This window comes from Chiloscyllium plagiosum, chromosome 7, assembly GCF_004010195.1.
Source record: "Chiloscyllium plagiosum isolate BGI_BamShark_2017 chromosome 7, ASM401019v2, whole genome shotgun sequence".
Classification (NCBI taxonomy): Eukaryota; Metazoa; Chordata; class Chondrichthyes; order Orectolobiformes; family Hemiscylliidae; genus Chiloscyllium; species Chiloscyllium plagiosum.
In genome coordinates this window covers 102,977,150-102,989,526 of record NC_057716.1, presented here as the reverse complement: position 1 = coordinate 102,989,526, position 12,377 = coordinate 102,977,150, and the positions used below count along the sequence as shown (strand labels likewise).

General features: G+C 43.8%; 1 protein-coding gene across 2 annotated transcripts in view; it reads left to right on the top strand.

Moving 5' to 3' along the window:
- The window catches only part of nhej1 (nonhomologous end-joining factor 1), a 297,043-nt gene that overhangs the window by 77,006 nt on the left and 207,660 nt on the right, over positions 1-12,377 (top strand). The gene's annotated exons all lie outside the window — the stretch shown is intronic.

Sequence of the window (12,377 nt, the reverse complement as noted above, 5' to 3'; positions counted from 1 at the left end):
CAGCCGCAACATGACCGGTACTCCCAACTCCTGTACTCAATACTCTGACCAATAAAGGAAAGCATACCAAACGCCTTCTTCACTATCACCCCACAATCAAACATCAAACTGTTCATCTGCAAGGCTGAAGACTAATGGCTCACTGATACACATAGCTCAATGTGAAATATATGTGCCACCACCTTTTCTCTGTCCTTCTGGTGCATTCTGTTGCAGTTGTCTTTACCCACACTTCCTGCCCTTCACTCTCCTATCAGCCCTCTGCTGGGTTCATTGACCCATATTGACTCCTTGCCTAACAATGTCTTGGTTCTACCGTTTAGGTTAGGTGCAAAGAAGATTTTTCAGACTAGTTCTAGGGATGGGTGGGTGGTGAAGAATGTTGTTGATTCAAGGTTAAGCTTGAAATGCTGTGGTTCTCCAAGGAGTAAAGGAGATTGAGGGGAGATTTGACAGAGATCTACATTATCACCACTGGCTTAATTAATATAGATAAAGAGTTACTCTTTCCATTATTAATTGTACCAAGGCTAAAAGACACAAGACTAAAGTAAGTATTTTCACTCTGTGAGTGGTACGATGATGATCATGAAGGTGGTGGCTATGGAAACAGTCAATGATTTCAGAAGGAAATTGAGTGGGAATTTGAAGAAAATGCACCTGCAGAGCTATGGAGTCCGAGTGATGGACTGGGACTGACTGTATGCTGGTCCCCCCCAGGGCACTGCTGTGAGTGGGCTTGTCGATGACCTGTGCTATAAATAACTACAATTCTGGAAGCCCCTCCATGGCCTGGCTCCTGTCCAGCTCTGTAAGATTTTCCAGCCTTGTAACCCTCTAAGATCTTTACACCTTCCAACTCCAACTCCATGGCCAGCTCCTCTTGGACAGTTTAATCCCTCTATAATTTGCAGCATGCCTTTAGCAGCTTGGACCTTGAGCTCTGGAATTCTTGCCTTGAACTGTCCTGTTGCTCTCCGTCTTTGAGACACCCCTCAAAACATATCTCTTTATCCTGTGTCATTATGCTTTTGTGAAGCTTATGTATTTTGTTCATTTTTGTTTTGACAAGGCACCTGGTCAAGCATGTTGGCAGGTTTTGCTGAGATAAAGAAAGAAAAAGAATTTGCATTTATATAGTACCTTTCACATCCAATGAAGTTGCTTTAAAAATGTTGACCATTGAAATGCAGGAAACACAAGTGCCAATTTGTGCATGGCAAGAGAGCAAAGAGATGATGTTTGATCAACTTTGTTTAAGTTAATGTTGATACAGGGAGTATTGACCTCGTTAGTGGATAGAATTCCCTTGCCTTTTGTTAAAATTGGACCATGTTTATCTTTAATATCCACCTGAGAGAACCACATTTATCTTTAGATCCATCTGAGAGGGCAGTTTCTTCCACCGTTTACTATTATCTATGCTATTTAACTCTGTGATCTGCCTGTATTGCTCGCAAGACAAAGCTTTTCACTGTGCCTCGGTACGCGTGACAATAAATTCAATTCAATTCAGGAACGACTTAAAATCTCATCCAGTAAATGCCGATGATGTGGCTGCGGTAGGCACGAAAACCAGGAATGTCTTTGCTAAGTTTATCAACTTGTTTTTGCATATTTTCTCTGTCTGAAATTATACAGGAAGATTTATTTACAAATTCCAAAACTTATGTAGAAGTATGTTGCATTACCTACTCCCAACCATTGGGGGCTCCAATGCCTTTAAGTATAGTGACTCGCTTGCAGCCTCAAGTGGTGGTGATTGGCAATGCATCCCTTTTTCAATCATTTTAATAGTTTTTGAGTTAGGCACCTATGTAGTACATTGTAATGGGTGAATATTAGCTTAATTATAAAGTTACTGAGTCTTGATTTTTGTATGTTTGGACCATTTTAGTTTTGTTTTTGTGTGGAGAAAGGTAAATCAATGTCCTTGTTTAAGTATTGATAGTTAATGAAGTCATGATGGAAAGTGCATGAGGAGTCCATGACTCCTCTCAGCTAGTTCCTCTTTCTCTCTCCTCCCCCACTGATGTCACTTTCAATAAAAACACTCTACATCAAGAAACTAAATTAAGACCATAAAATGTTGTAGCAGAAGTAGGCCATTCAACCTGTTGAGTCTGCTCCACCGTTCAATGAGATCATGGCTGATCTAATCATCTTCAACTCCACATTCCTGCCTTATAACACTTGATTCTCCTACTGATTAAATATTTATCTACCTCAGCCTTGATTATACTTAATGACCCAGCCTCAACAGCTCTAAGCAGTATAAAGAATTCTATAAATTATTATAATCTTCTGTTATGACACAGTTTATAAAAATTGGGTATTCCTTTGACTCGTCATGGGGTGAAATAATTCTGCAGGACTTGAAATACTTATTCCTTCTCTTTCAAAATCCGACAGTAGGGGTGAAAAAGTATTCACAATTTGAGCTGCATCTTTCAGCAGTGACGTCAGGAAACACTGCTCCTCACAAAGTGTATTGGAAATTTTGGGAGCTCTCTCCCAGCAAAAGCTGTGGATGGGGGTGGTCAATTCAAAATTTCAAACACTGGATTGGTAATGTTTTGAAGGCTAACAGTGTTAATGGTTGCAAAACTAAGGTGAGTTGCATTAAAATACATTTAAGCCATAATCTTTGAGTGCCAGAACTGAGGGACTGAATTGGCTCCTCTTTCTCTCTGTACTCAGTATTGACAAGGGGGTGTTGGTATCAATATAGCCATGAAAAAGTGAGTTATAGAGTCCAGACGTTTCTTCGTGCTGAGATGGGTTAACATGCGAAGCTGTTTCCAGGAAGTAGTTTCAAGGGAGTAAAGAAGTATCTTTTTTATTATAGATGGGGTTCCCTACAAGATTATGTTGGAAAAGAAAGGCCTAAACTACCTGATCAGATTGCACCTTAAGCTTCTAACGTTGTACAAAACCTGTCCTTACAATGTAAACCAGTATGCACGAAGGTCAATATATCTGCTCCAATATGTACAGAGCACAGGGCTACCAGTAGGATGTGGACAAGGTTTTTACATACTAGGATTAGGTGAAGTAGCTGACAAAGATATGTGTCGGTTTGAGACAGTATTTTCTCTTCCCCAATTCATTGGTCATCATGCAACCAGAAGGAAGTGGATGCTTGGGCGAGGATACAGAAAAGGTTTACCAGGATGTTGCCTGGTATGGAGGATTTTAGCTATGCAGAAAGGTTGGGTAGACTGGGTTTTTTTTTTACTGGAGCGCAGGAGGTTGAGGGGCGACCTGATAGCAGTTTATAAGGTTGTGAATGGCATAGATAGAGTGGAAAGTATGAGACTTTTTCCCGGGAGAGGTCAATTACTCAGGGAAAGCGCAGCATCAAAGGAACAGGAGAATCGACGTTTCGGGCATAAGCCCTTCTCCAGGAATGAGGAGGGTGTGCCAAGCAGGCTAAGATAAAAGGTAGGGAGGAGGGACTTGGGGGAGGGGAAATGAGGAAGCTGGAGAAATCTGCATTCATCCCTTGTGGTTGGAGGGTTCCTAGGCGGAAGATGAGATGTTCTTCCTCCAGGCATCGTGTTGCCGTGGTCTGGCGATGGAGGAGGCCAAGGACCTGCATGTCCTTGGTGGAGTGGGAGGGGGAGTTAAAGTGCTCAGCCACAGGGCGTTTGGGTTGGTTGGTTGGTGTGGGTGTCCCAGAGATGTTCTCTGAAACGCTTCGCAAGTAGGCGGCCTGTCTCCCCAATGTAGAGGAGGCTACATCAGGTGCAGCGGATGCAGTAAATGATGTGTGAGGAGGTGCAGGTGAATTTCTGATGAATATGGAAGGATCCCTTGGGGCCTTGGAGGGAAGTGAGGCGGAAGGTGTGGGCGCAAGTTTTGCATTTCTTGCGGTTGCAGGGGAAGGTGCCGGGAGTGGAGGTTGGTGGGTGGTAGGTGAGGACCAGTGGGGTTCTGTCCTGGTGGCGATTGGAGGGGCGGGGTTCAAGGGCGGAGGAGCGGGAAGTGGAGGAGATGCGGTGGAGTGCATCGTCAACCACGTCTGAGGGGAAATTGCGGTCTTTGAAGAAGGAGGCCATCTGGATTGTTCAGTATTGGAATTGGTCCTCCTCAGAGCAGATGCGGTGAAGGCGAAGGAATTGGGAATATGGGATCGCAAAGGCGAAGGAATTCCAATTCCAATTCCAATTCCAATACTGAACAACGCAGATGGCCTCCTTCTTCAAAGACCACAATTTCCCGTCAGACATGGTTGACGATGCTCTCCACCGCACGTCCTCCACTTCCCGCTCCTCCGCCCTTGTCGGCGCAGGCTTGGAGGGCCGAATAGCCTGTTCCTGAGCTGTATTGTTCTTTGTTCATTCATTGAATGTGAGTGTTGCTGACCATTTATTGTCTGACCCTAACTACCCTTGAGAAGAATGTGAGTTGTTGCCTTGAACACAACAAAGTGATTTTATAGGCCATTTCAGAGGGCAGTGAGAGGTCAACTGCACCGCTGAAGGACTGGAATTGCATTTTAGTCCACATTGGTTAAGAATGAGACTCTAGCATTGCGTTAACATGATTGTCTTTGGTTACCTGTAATGTGGCCTTGAGTTGTTCAGTTATATCAAATAACTGCACCACCCCGAAGAAAAGGACTCAAGGCAACAAAAGCTTCTTTTGTCCTTTGCTCAAAGACAAGTCTGACCCACAGCACTGTGACCTCCATCATTGGCAGGGCAGAGAGAGACAGGTCCTGAAACCACTCGAGCCAGAATGGGGATTGAACCTCATGCTGTTGGTACTGAATTGATTCACATTAGCTGTCCCCATCCTCCTCTTTAAAAAAAAACGTCTGCTGTGACAAAATGCACTCGTACATGCACGTCATAGTCTGGAGCTTTGGATAGTCATGAGAGACTTTTCAAATTTCCAACCTCACCGTGGCTGACCAAGAATCTCTCTCACTCTTACCAGGTGGCCATTGATGTGAGTTGGAAGAATGTGAAAGTTGATACTTTATTTGTTTGAGTGTGTTATGAACATACCTTTCTTGACAGTCAAGACCTGGAGTGGAACTTGAACCCACGGGCTTCTTGGTTAGGAGCAGGGAATCTATCCTCTGCCTCATAAGACCAATCCTTGATGCAATGAAAAGTTGATCAGACTGATTACTGGGATCGCAGGCTCGTCAAGTGAGGAGAGATTGGCTCAACAAGACCTGTATTCTTTAGAGTTCGATAGAATGAGAGGAGACCTCTATAAAACATACAATATTCTGACAAGGCTGGACAGACTGGATTTAAAGATTATGTTTGCCCTGTCTGGAGGTCAAGACTAAGAGGTCATAGTCTCAGGAGATGAGGTAGGCCTTGAGAAGAGGAGAAATTTCTTCATTTGGGACGGTGAATCAGAAATTCTTTACCACATAACAGAGCAGAGGCCAAGTCACTCGTAATATTTCAGGAAAAAAATGGATTTGCAACCACTAAAAGGCATTAATGGGCATAGAGTGTAAGCAGGGGCGTGGCTTTGAGATTGAAGATCAACACGATCATATTGAATGGCAGAGCAGGCTCACTGGGCTGAAGGGCCTACTCCTCCTATTTCCCATGTTTCTATGACAAATACTGGCATGCCTCCATGCCCCTATCCCAAGTCCACTTTTTAAAAAATCTCCAAAGTAGTGATTTAGGTAAGGAAATAGGCTAAATCTTAGGTTGCTGTTGAGCAGGGGATGGGCAGTCTGCTCCAAGTTTGAAATAGAGTCACCAAAGGAAACAGCAATCCTGCAGATACTGGAGTGCAAAGTGCAAGCTCCACTTACATTTTTTTTTAGTTTTACTGTTAGGCTGAGGAGTAAGGAATAGATTAAATTTCAGTGAAAATTGAATTTGTTCGTACGAGTAAAATAAACTTGATCGCTCAGTTTGCAATTTGATTTGATTCACCACAGTACTGATCAATCTTCCTGCTGGAAAGTGGGTGAGGTGCAGACTGAGAATGGTAAGTATGATCATTTTCTCTCTCGCTCTTTTGAGCAATGCAGCACAGATAGAATCAGAATGTTGATGCAAATGCCTGATCTTCAGGAACACAGAACCTCCCGAACGGGAAATTATAAATGTGTGGTGCGTATGCAGAATATCTAACAATTTAATCCTACTGTGTAACCTCCTCTAGCCCTACATGACTTTGGGATCTCCACATTCCTTCAATTCTCATCTTCTCATTCATTCTTAATTTTGTTTTTTCTGACATCCGTGTCAATGCCTTCAGCTGTCAATCTGTGAAATTCCCTCACTTCCTCTACCTCCTTGTAGACATGATTGCAGTCTGAGGAATCAAAGGCCTGTTTGTGCACAGAAAACACCAACAAACAGCAATCTGAAACTGATTAGATTATGGGGTTTATGTCACTTGTGTAATGCATTTTGGATAAAGTTTCTGTCCGTTTTCAAAATAGTGGCCATCGAATCTTTAGCATCCATCTGAGAGAGCAGATGGACCCTTGTTTGGACAACGCATCTAAAAGATGGCACCTCTGACAGTGAAGCACTTCCTCAGTACTTCACTGGGAGTGTCTGCCTCAACTTTGTGCTCAAGGCTGAGGGTTGGGACTTGACCTAACTCTCATTCATGAGTCAGTTTATTATTTTTGCAACAATCCAGCAGCTTCCTGGTCACTTTTGCTGACAGCAATTTTTCATTTCCAGACTTTTTGTTAAATTCAGATTTCAAACTACCATGGTGTGGGAATTGAACTCCCGTCCTCTGGATTATTAGTCCAGTAACATAACCACTATGCTACTGTCCCTGTTATTGCATTCTCTGTTATTACTTCAGGTTCCCAACATTCACAGTTGGGTTTTTTTGTTTATGTAGTTAGATTAAAAAAAAGACTTTTATACCGTGAGAGTGTGATATTATCTGCTCCCCCCTCCCATGTGATACTGCAGTAGTTTACTGGGAGTGCGTGATTCTCTTTTTAAAGTGTGCACATGAACCCCTGCTTCAGGGGAAAAGAACTGCAGTGGTGTAAGATCTACGGTGCATTGCAACTCCACGACTGCATAATCACCCTGCCTTGCCTTCTCTGTTGTAGCAAGTGGAGTGGGGAGATGAGGAGTGATCAGAAAGCTCCTAATGCTAATTTAAAGAATAGCATTGGAGGCAGAAGAGAATTCTTCAACTGGCCTTCTTATTTGGTGGCACGAAGTGAGGAGGAAGAGGGGAGCCATTGCCTGACTCCCACTTATCCTGTCATGAGCCCAAATGCATGACACTATCAGACTCTGAGGTAAATCTAAGGCACTGCACGGCACTGTGCTGCACAAGAGCAGTCTCCTGGTCTGTATACCTTTGTGATCATTACCATGATCACCTGGTCATTATCACATTGCTGTTTGTGCAAGGTTGCAGTGCACAAATTAGCTGCCTCACCGCAGCAGAGTTTACGACTCAAGAAGCATTTTGTTGGCTGTTTAGTGCTGTGCGCTGACCTGATGTTGTAAAAAGGCACTATATAAATGCAGATCTTTTCATGATTACTGTCCCAATGCTCTGTGGGTGCATGCAGAAGTCTGATGCCAACCAGATTAGACCCAGTTGCAATCGCTGCCCGTTTTGAACTTGTCTACTGCCTGGAAAGCCTATTAACCGCTAATGGCAGACAGTTCAGACATCCTGTAGCAAACATAAGCCATTCCTCCTCCATTACATCCTTGCTCTTAACCCTTGCCTTGCTGGGACAGGCTAATATGACTGCTCTCCAGAAATTATTAAATCTTTGGTGATATGCACAGGGGAGAGTGACCAAGGTCACCAAAGGCTGTAGATCGAAGTCTTGAAGGATGACTGGGAAGACCAGCAAAGTGCTGGACTATGAATAGAATGCGTGACTGCTTAGGTCAAGGTGTCATAGCATTTAAGGTGCAATGAGGAGTAATGCTGTAGAGTTATTGCCTGCCCATAATTGCTCAAAGGACAGTTGCTAGTTAACCACATTGGATATAGAACAGTACAGCACAGGAATAAGCCCTTCGGTTCACGATGTTGTGCCGAACATGCCCCACGTCAAACTAATCCCTTCTGCCTGCCTGTAGTCCATAGCCCTGCATTCCTTGTATAATCATGTGCTTATGTAAAAGTCCCTTAAATGACCCTGTCATCTCTGCCTCCACCAGCACCCTGGCAGCGCGATCCATACTCCTCCCATTCTCTGTGTAAAAACACTTGCCCCTCACATCTCCTTTGAACTTTTCCCCCTTTCCCCTTAAATGCATCTCCCCCTAGTATGAGACATTTCAACTCTGGGAAAGACATTCTGACCGTCAACCCTACCCATGCGTCTCATAATTTTATAGACTTTTATCAAGTCTCTGAGGGGAGCCTCTACTGCTCCAGGACAAAAAAAAACTGAGTTTTTCTAGCCTTTCCTTATCATTCATACCCTCTAATCCAGGCAGCATCCTGGTAAACTTCTTCTGCCCCCTTTCCACAGCCTCCATATCCAACCTCTAATGTGGTGACCAGAATTGAATGCAATACTCCAAGTGTGGCCTAACCAAAATTTTATAATGCTGCAACGTGACTTCCTGAATCTTGTATTCATTTTCCTGATCAACAAAGACCATAAGACATAGGAGCGGAAGTAAGGCCATTCGGCCCATCGCGTCCACTCTGCCATTCAATCATGGCTGATGGGCTTTTCAACTCCACTTACCCGCATTCTCCCCGTAAGCATGCCATATGCTGCCTTTACCGCCCTATCTACTTGTGTGGCTATTTTCAGGGAGCTATGGATTTGAACCCCAAGATCCCTACGTACGTCAGTGCTGTTCCGGGTGCTGCCAGTAACTGTAAATTTTTCGTTAACATTTGATCTCCAAAGTGCAGCACCTCACACTTGCCCAGATTAAACTCCATTGGCCATCTCTCCGTCCCTATCTGCAACTGACCAATATCCCACTGTGGGTCTGGAGTCACATACAGTCCAGACTAGGTAAGGATGACAGATTTACTTCCCTGACGGACATTAGCGAATCAAATGGATTTTTATGACAATTAACAGTTTGTTTCAGATTCTTATTGAATTCAAAAATCACAATCTATCCTGGTTGGATTCAAACCCATATCCCTAGAATATTAACCTGGGGTTCTGGATTACTAGGCCACACAATGTCACAGTCTCACCAAAATTTCTAAAGTGAAGGAGATTAGTAAGGAGGCAAAGGACGATCATCCTCTGATGCATCAAAATTTTGGATTGTAGTTGATAATTCATCAAAATATCTGGAATGACCTGCCAGAAGAAGTGGTAGAGGCTGGTACAATTACAATATTTATAAGGCATCTGGATGGGTACATGAATAGGAAGGATTTGGACGGATATGGGCCAAATGCTGGCAAATGGGACTTGATTAATTTAGGATATCTGGTTGGCATGATCAGGTTGGGCTGAAGGGTCTGTTTCTGTCTTGTACAGCTCCATGATTTGACAACTAGCACCTTTGATGACTTCAGGAATGTCCAAATCGCTCTAAAGGCAAAGAAACATTTTGAAGTGTACTGGCTGGTGGAGATTAAGGACTACAATGGCCAATTAATGCACAGCAACTCCTACAAACATTAGTCTGATAAATGACATAGAGTGATCTTGTTTGAAGAGTAAATATTGACCAGGAACCTGGTGGGAACTCAATTCTTTTCATCTTTGAGATATCGTTCCACGGGTTCATGATCATGATATACACCTCAAGAGAGCGGATTGGACTTCAGTTTAGCCTTTTAGCACACAAGAGACCACAGTTACTTGCTCGCTGGTTAGTATATAGCAACATAGAACAGGACACTTCCTCCTCTGGGCCTATGTTTATTATCTTATTGAACTTTTATTGTTCCTGTTTTGTGTGCCATTTTTTCTATTTAGTACTTGGAGTCAAATTTCGCTTCCCATCATGAAAAAATAAGCTGGGGAGAGTGACGATGAAAACCTGCATTATTTTCCCTCACTGCCATTCCCCTGCTCCATCCCATAAAGCATGTGGCAAGATGAAAGAATTGGAGGTGGGGGAAGAGGTGTGGCTGTATGAGATATTGCATTAATACTTAATAAATGAAACCTTGTTGATAGCCAACACTGTAACACGTGCTTAGTTATGGGACTGTCTTTTCAGGATGTCTGAGGGATAATTATTTTTATCTCTGTCCGCCGGTCGTTTCTTTTAGCCACGTTTGGTGGCCTGCATTTTTTTAAAATTGGTTTACAGAAGCAGAGTTTCAACAAACAGGACAGGGAGGGTGAAAGGTTAGCCTGGGCTGTGACTGGAGGATGTACCATTAAAACAAGCACCGCTGAATAGCAAGACAAATAAACAGTGGGGTTAAGAATGCCGGCTGATGGAGGCGTTCGGGGTCCAGGCACGGAAGTTTTGGGATTGGGTTTGTTAGCATAAACTCTCTGACGTAAGCGTGGAGAGGGACAGCCGCTAAAATTCATTGTTTTTCACTTTCCCCTGGGACTTGAGTTGGAAATGATTCAAGGGTCTTGATACCAGCTGGATTGGAGTGATTCCATTGTGCTTTCTACTGCCTGTGGTGAAAGGGCTTTTGGCATGCAGTTCCAGTGCAGCTCATTTGAGAGAAATTACTCTCTCTTTCTCACCTCTGTGATTCCTTTCTGTTTTCCCCACCCCCTCGCCTCTGTCTGCCTGTCTGTATCTCTCTCTCTTCTCTCCCCCCCCACCCCTTCCCACTTTACATTATAGACCATCTCTCTTTCTCCCTTTCCAATATTACACCAAACTTCTCTCCCTATTTTCCCTTCACTCCACCATTGCCCCTCTCGCCTTCAGCTACCCAGGCTCTGACCCTTGCAATTTGCAACATATATCTCTGTACTCCCCACTTCATCCTAAAATTCAGATTTTTCATGTACTCTAAGGTCTCCCTTGTTATCTCAGTGCAAATGGCTTTTTCAGAATGTTTTTGCTTTGTTCTTTAAAGAAATGTAGACTTCTCTGGCAAAGTCAGTATTTGTTGTCTATTCCAAATTGCCCTTCAGTTGAGTGGGTTATTGGTCGATTTTAGAACACTGTCATGCATCAATCACATTGGACCTAAAGTCATGTTTAGACCAGATTTCTGCTCCTAAATGATATTAGGGAACATAGGACTCAGACTGTTTTAGCCTGTGAAATACAGATAGTTAATGAATTGGACCAGAAAGATTTTTATAATGGTTATTGAATCTGGCTTTTGACACCAAACCTTTTTAATAAATTCTGCAGACTGCCATGGTCGGATTTGAATCCAGAGCATAAGCCTCAGCCTCTGGATACTAGTGTGGTCACATGACTGCTGTGCCACCATGCTCACAGAGTTCCTGTGTAGTGCCTTAGGACATAAAGACATAGGAACTAGTGGAGGCCATTCAGCCTGTCAAGTCTGCTCTGCCATTTAATGCAATCATGGCTGATTAAACAATTTAATGCCTTTTACACACGATCCCCATAACTCTTTGCATGTTTGATAATCAAAACTTTTATCAACCTCTACTTTAAATTTACTCAAAGGTTGATTGTCAGATGTACCATGATACAGTGAAAAGTATTGCTTTGGGTGCTATACAGGCAGATCGTGCCATAGAAAGTGCATCAGAGTAGCAGAACAGTGAGAATACAGTGATATAGCCACAGAGAAGGTGCAAAGGGAGAGAGAGTGAGATCAGCATCAACATTTTGAGAGGGAGAAAGTGAGGACTGCAGATACTGGAGATCAGAGTTGAGTGTGCAAGTGCTGGAAAAGCACTCGGTCACATATCATCCAAGGAGCAGGAAAATTGACATTTCAGGCATAAGCCTTTCATCAGGAATGAGGCTTGTGAACCAAGAGGGTGGAGAGATTTATGGGAGGGGATGGGGCTGAGGTAGGGGGGAAGGTAGCTAAGAGTGCGATAGGTGGATGGAGGTGGGGGAAAGTGATAGGTAAAATAGGAGAGTGGAACAGGTAGGTGGCAAGGACGATGGACAGTTCATGAGGGCAGTGCCAAGTTAGAAGGTAGGATGTGGGATAAGGTGGGTGGGAGGGGAAATGATTGATCCCGTGTGGTTGGAGGGTCCCGATGCGGAAGATGAGGCATTCTTCCTCCAGGCGTCGGGTGGTTAGGGTTTGGCGATGGAGGAGGCCCAGCACCTACGTGTCCTTGGCTGAGTGAGAAGGGGAGTTGAAGTGTTCCACCATGGGCGGTGGGATTGCTTCATGCGTGTGTCCTGGAAATTCTCTGTCTCCCCAATGTAGAGGAGACTGCATCAGGAGCAACAGATACAGTAAATGACGTGTGGAAGCGCAGATAAAACTCTGATGGATGTGGAAGGCTCCTTTGGGGCCTTGGATGGAGGTGAGGGGGG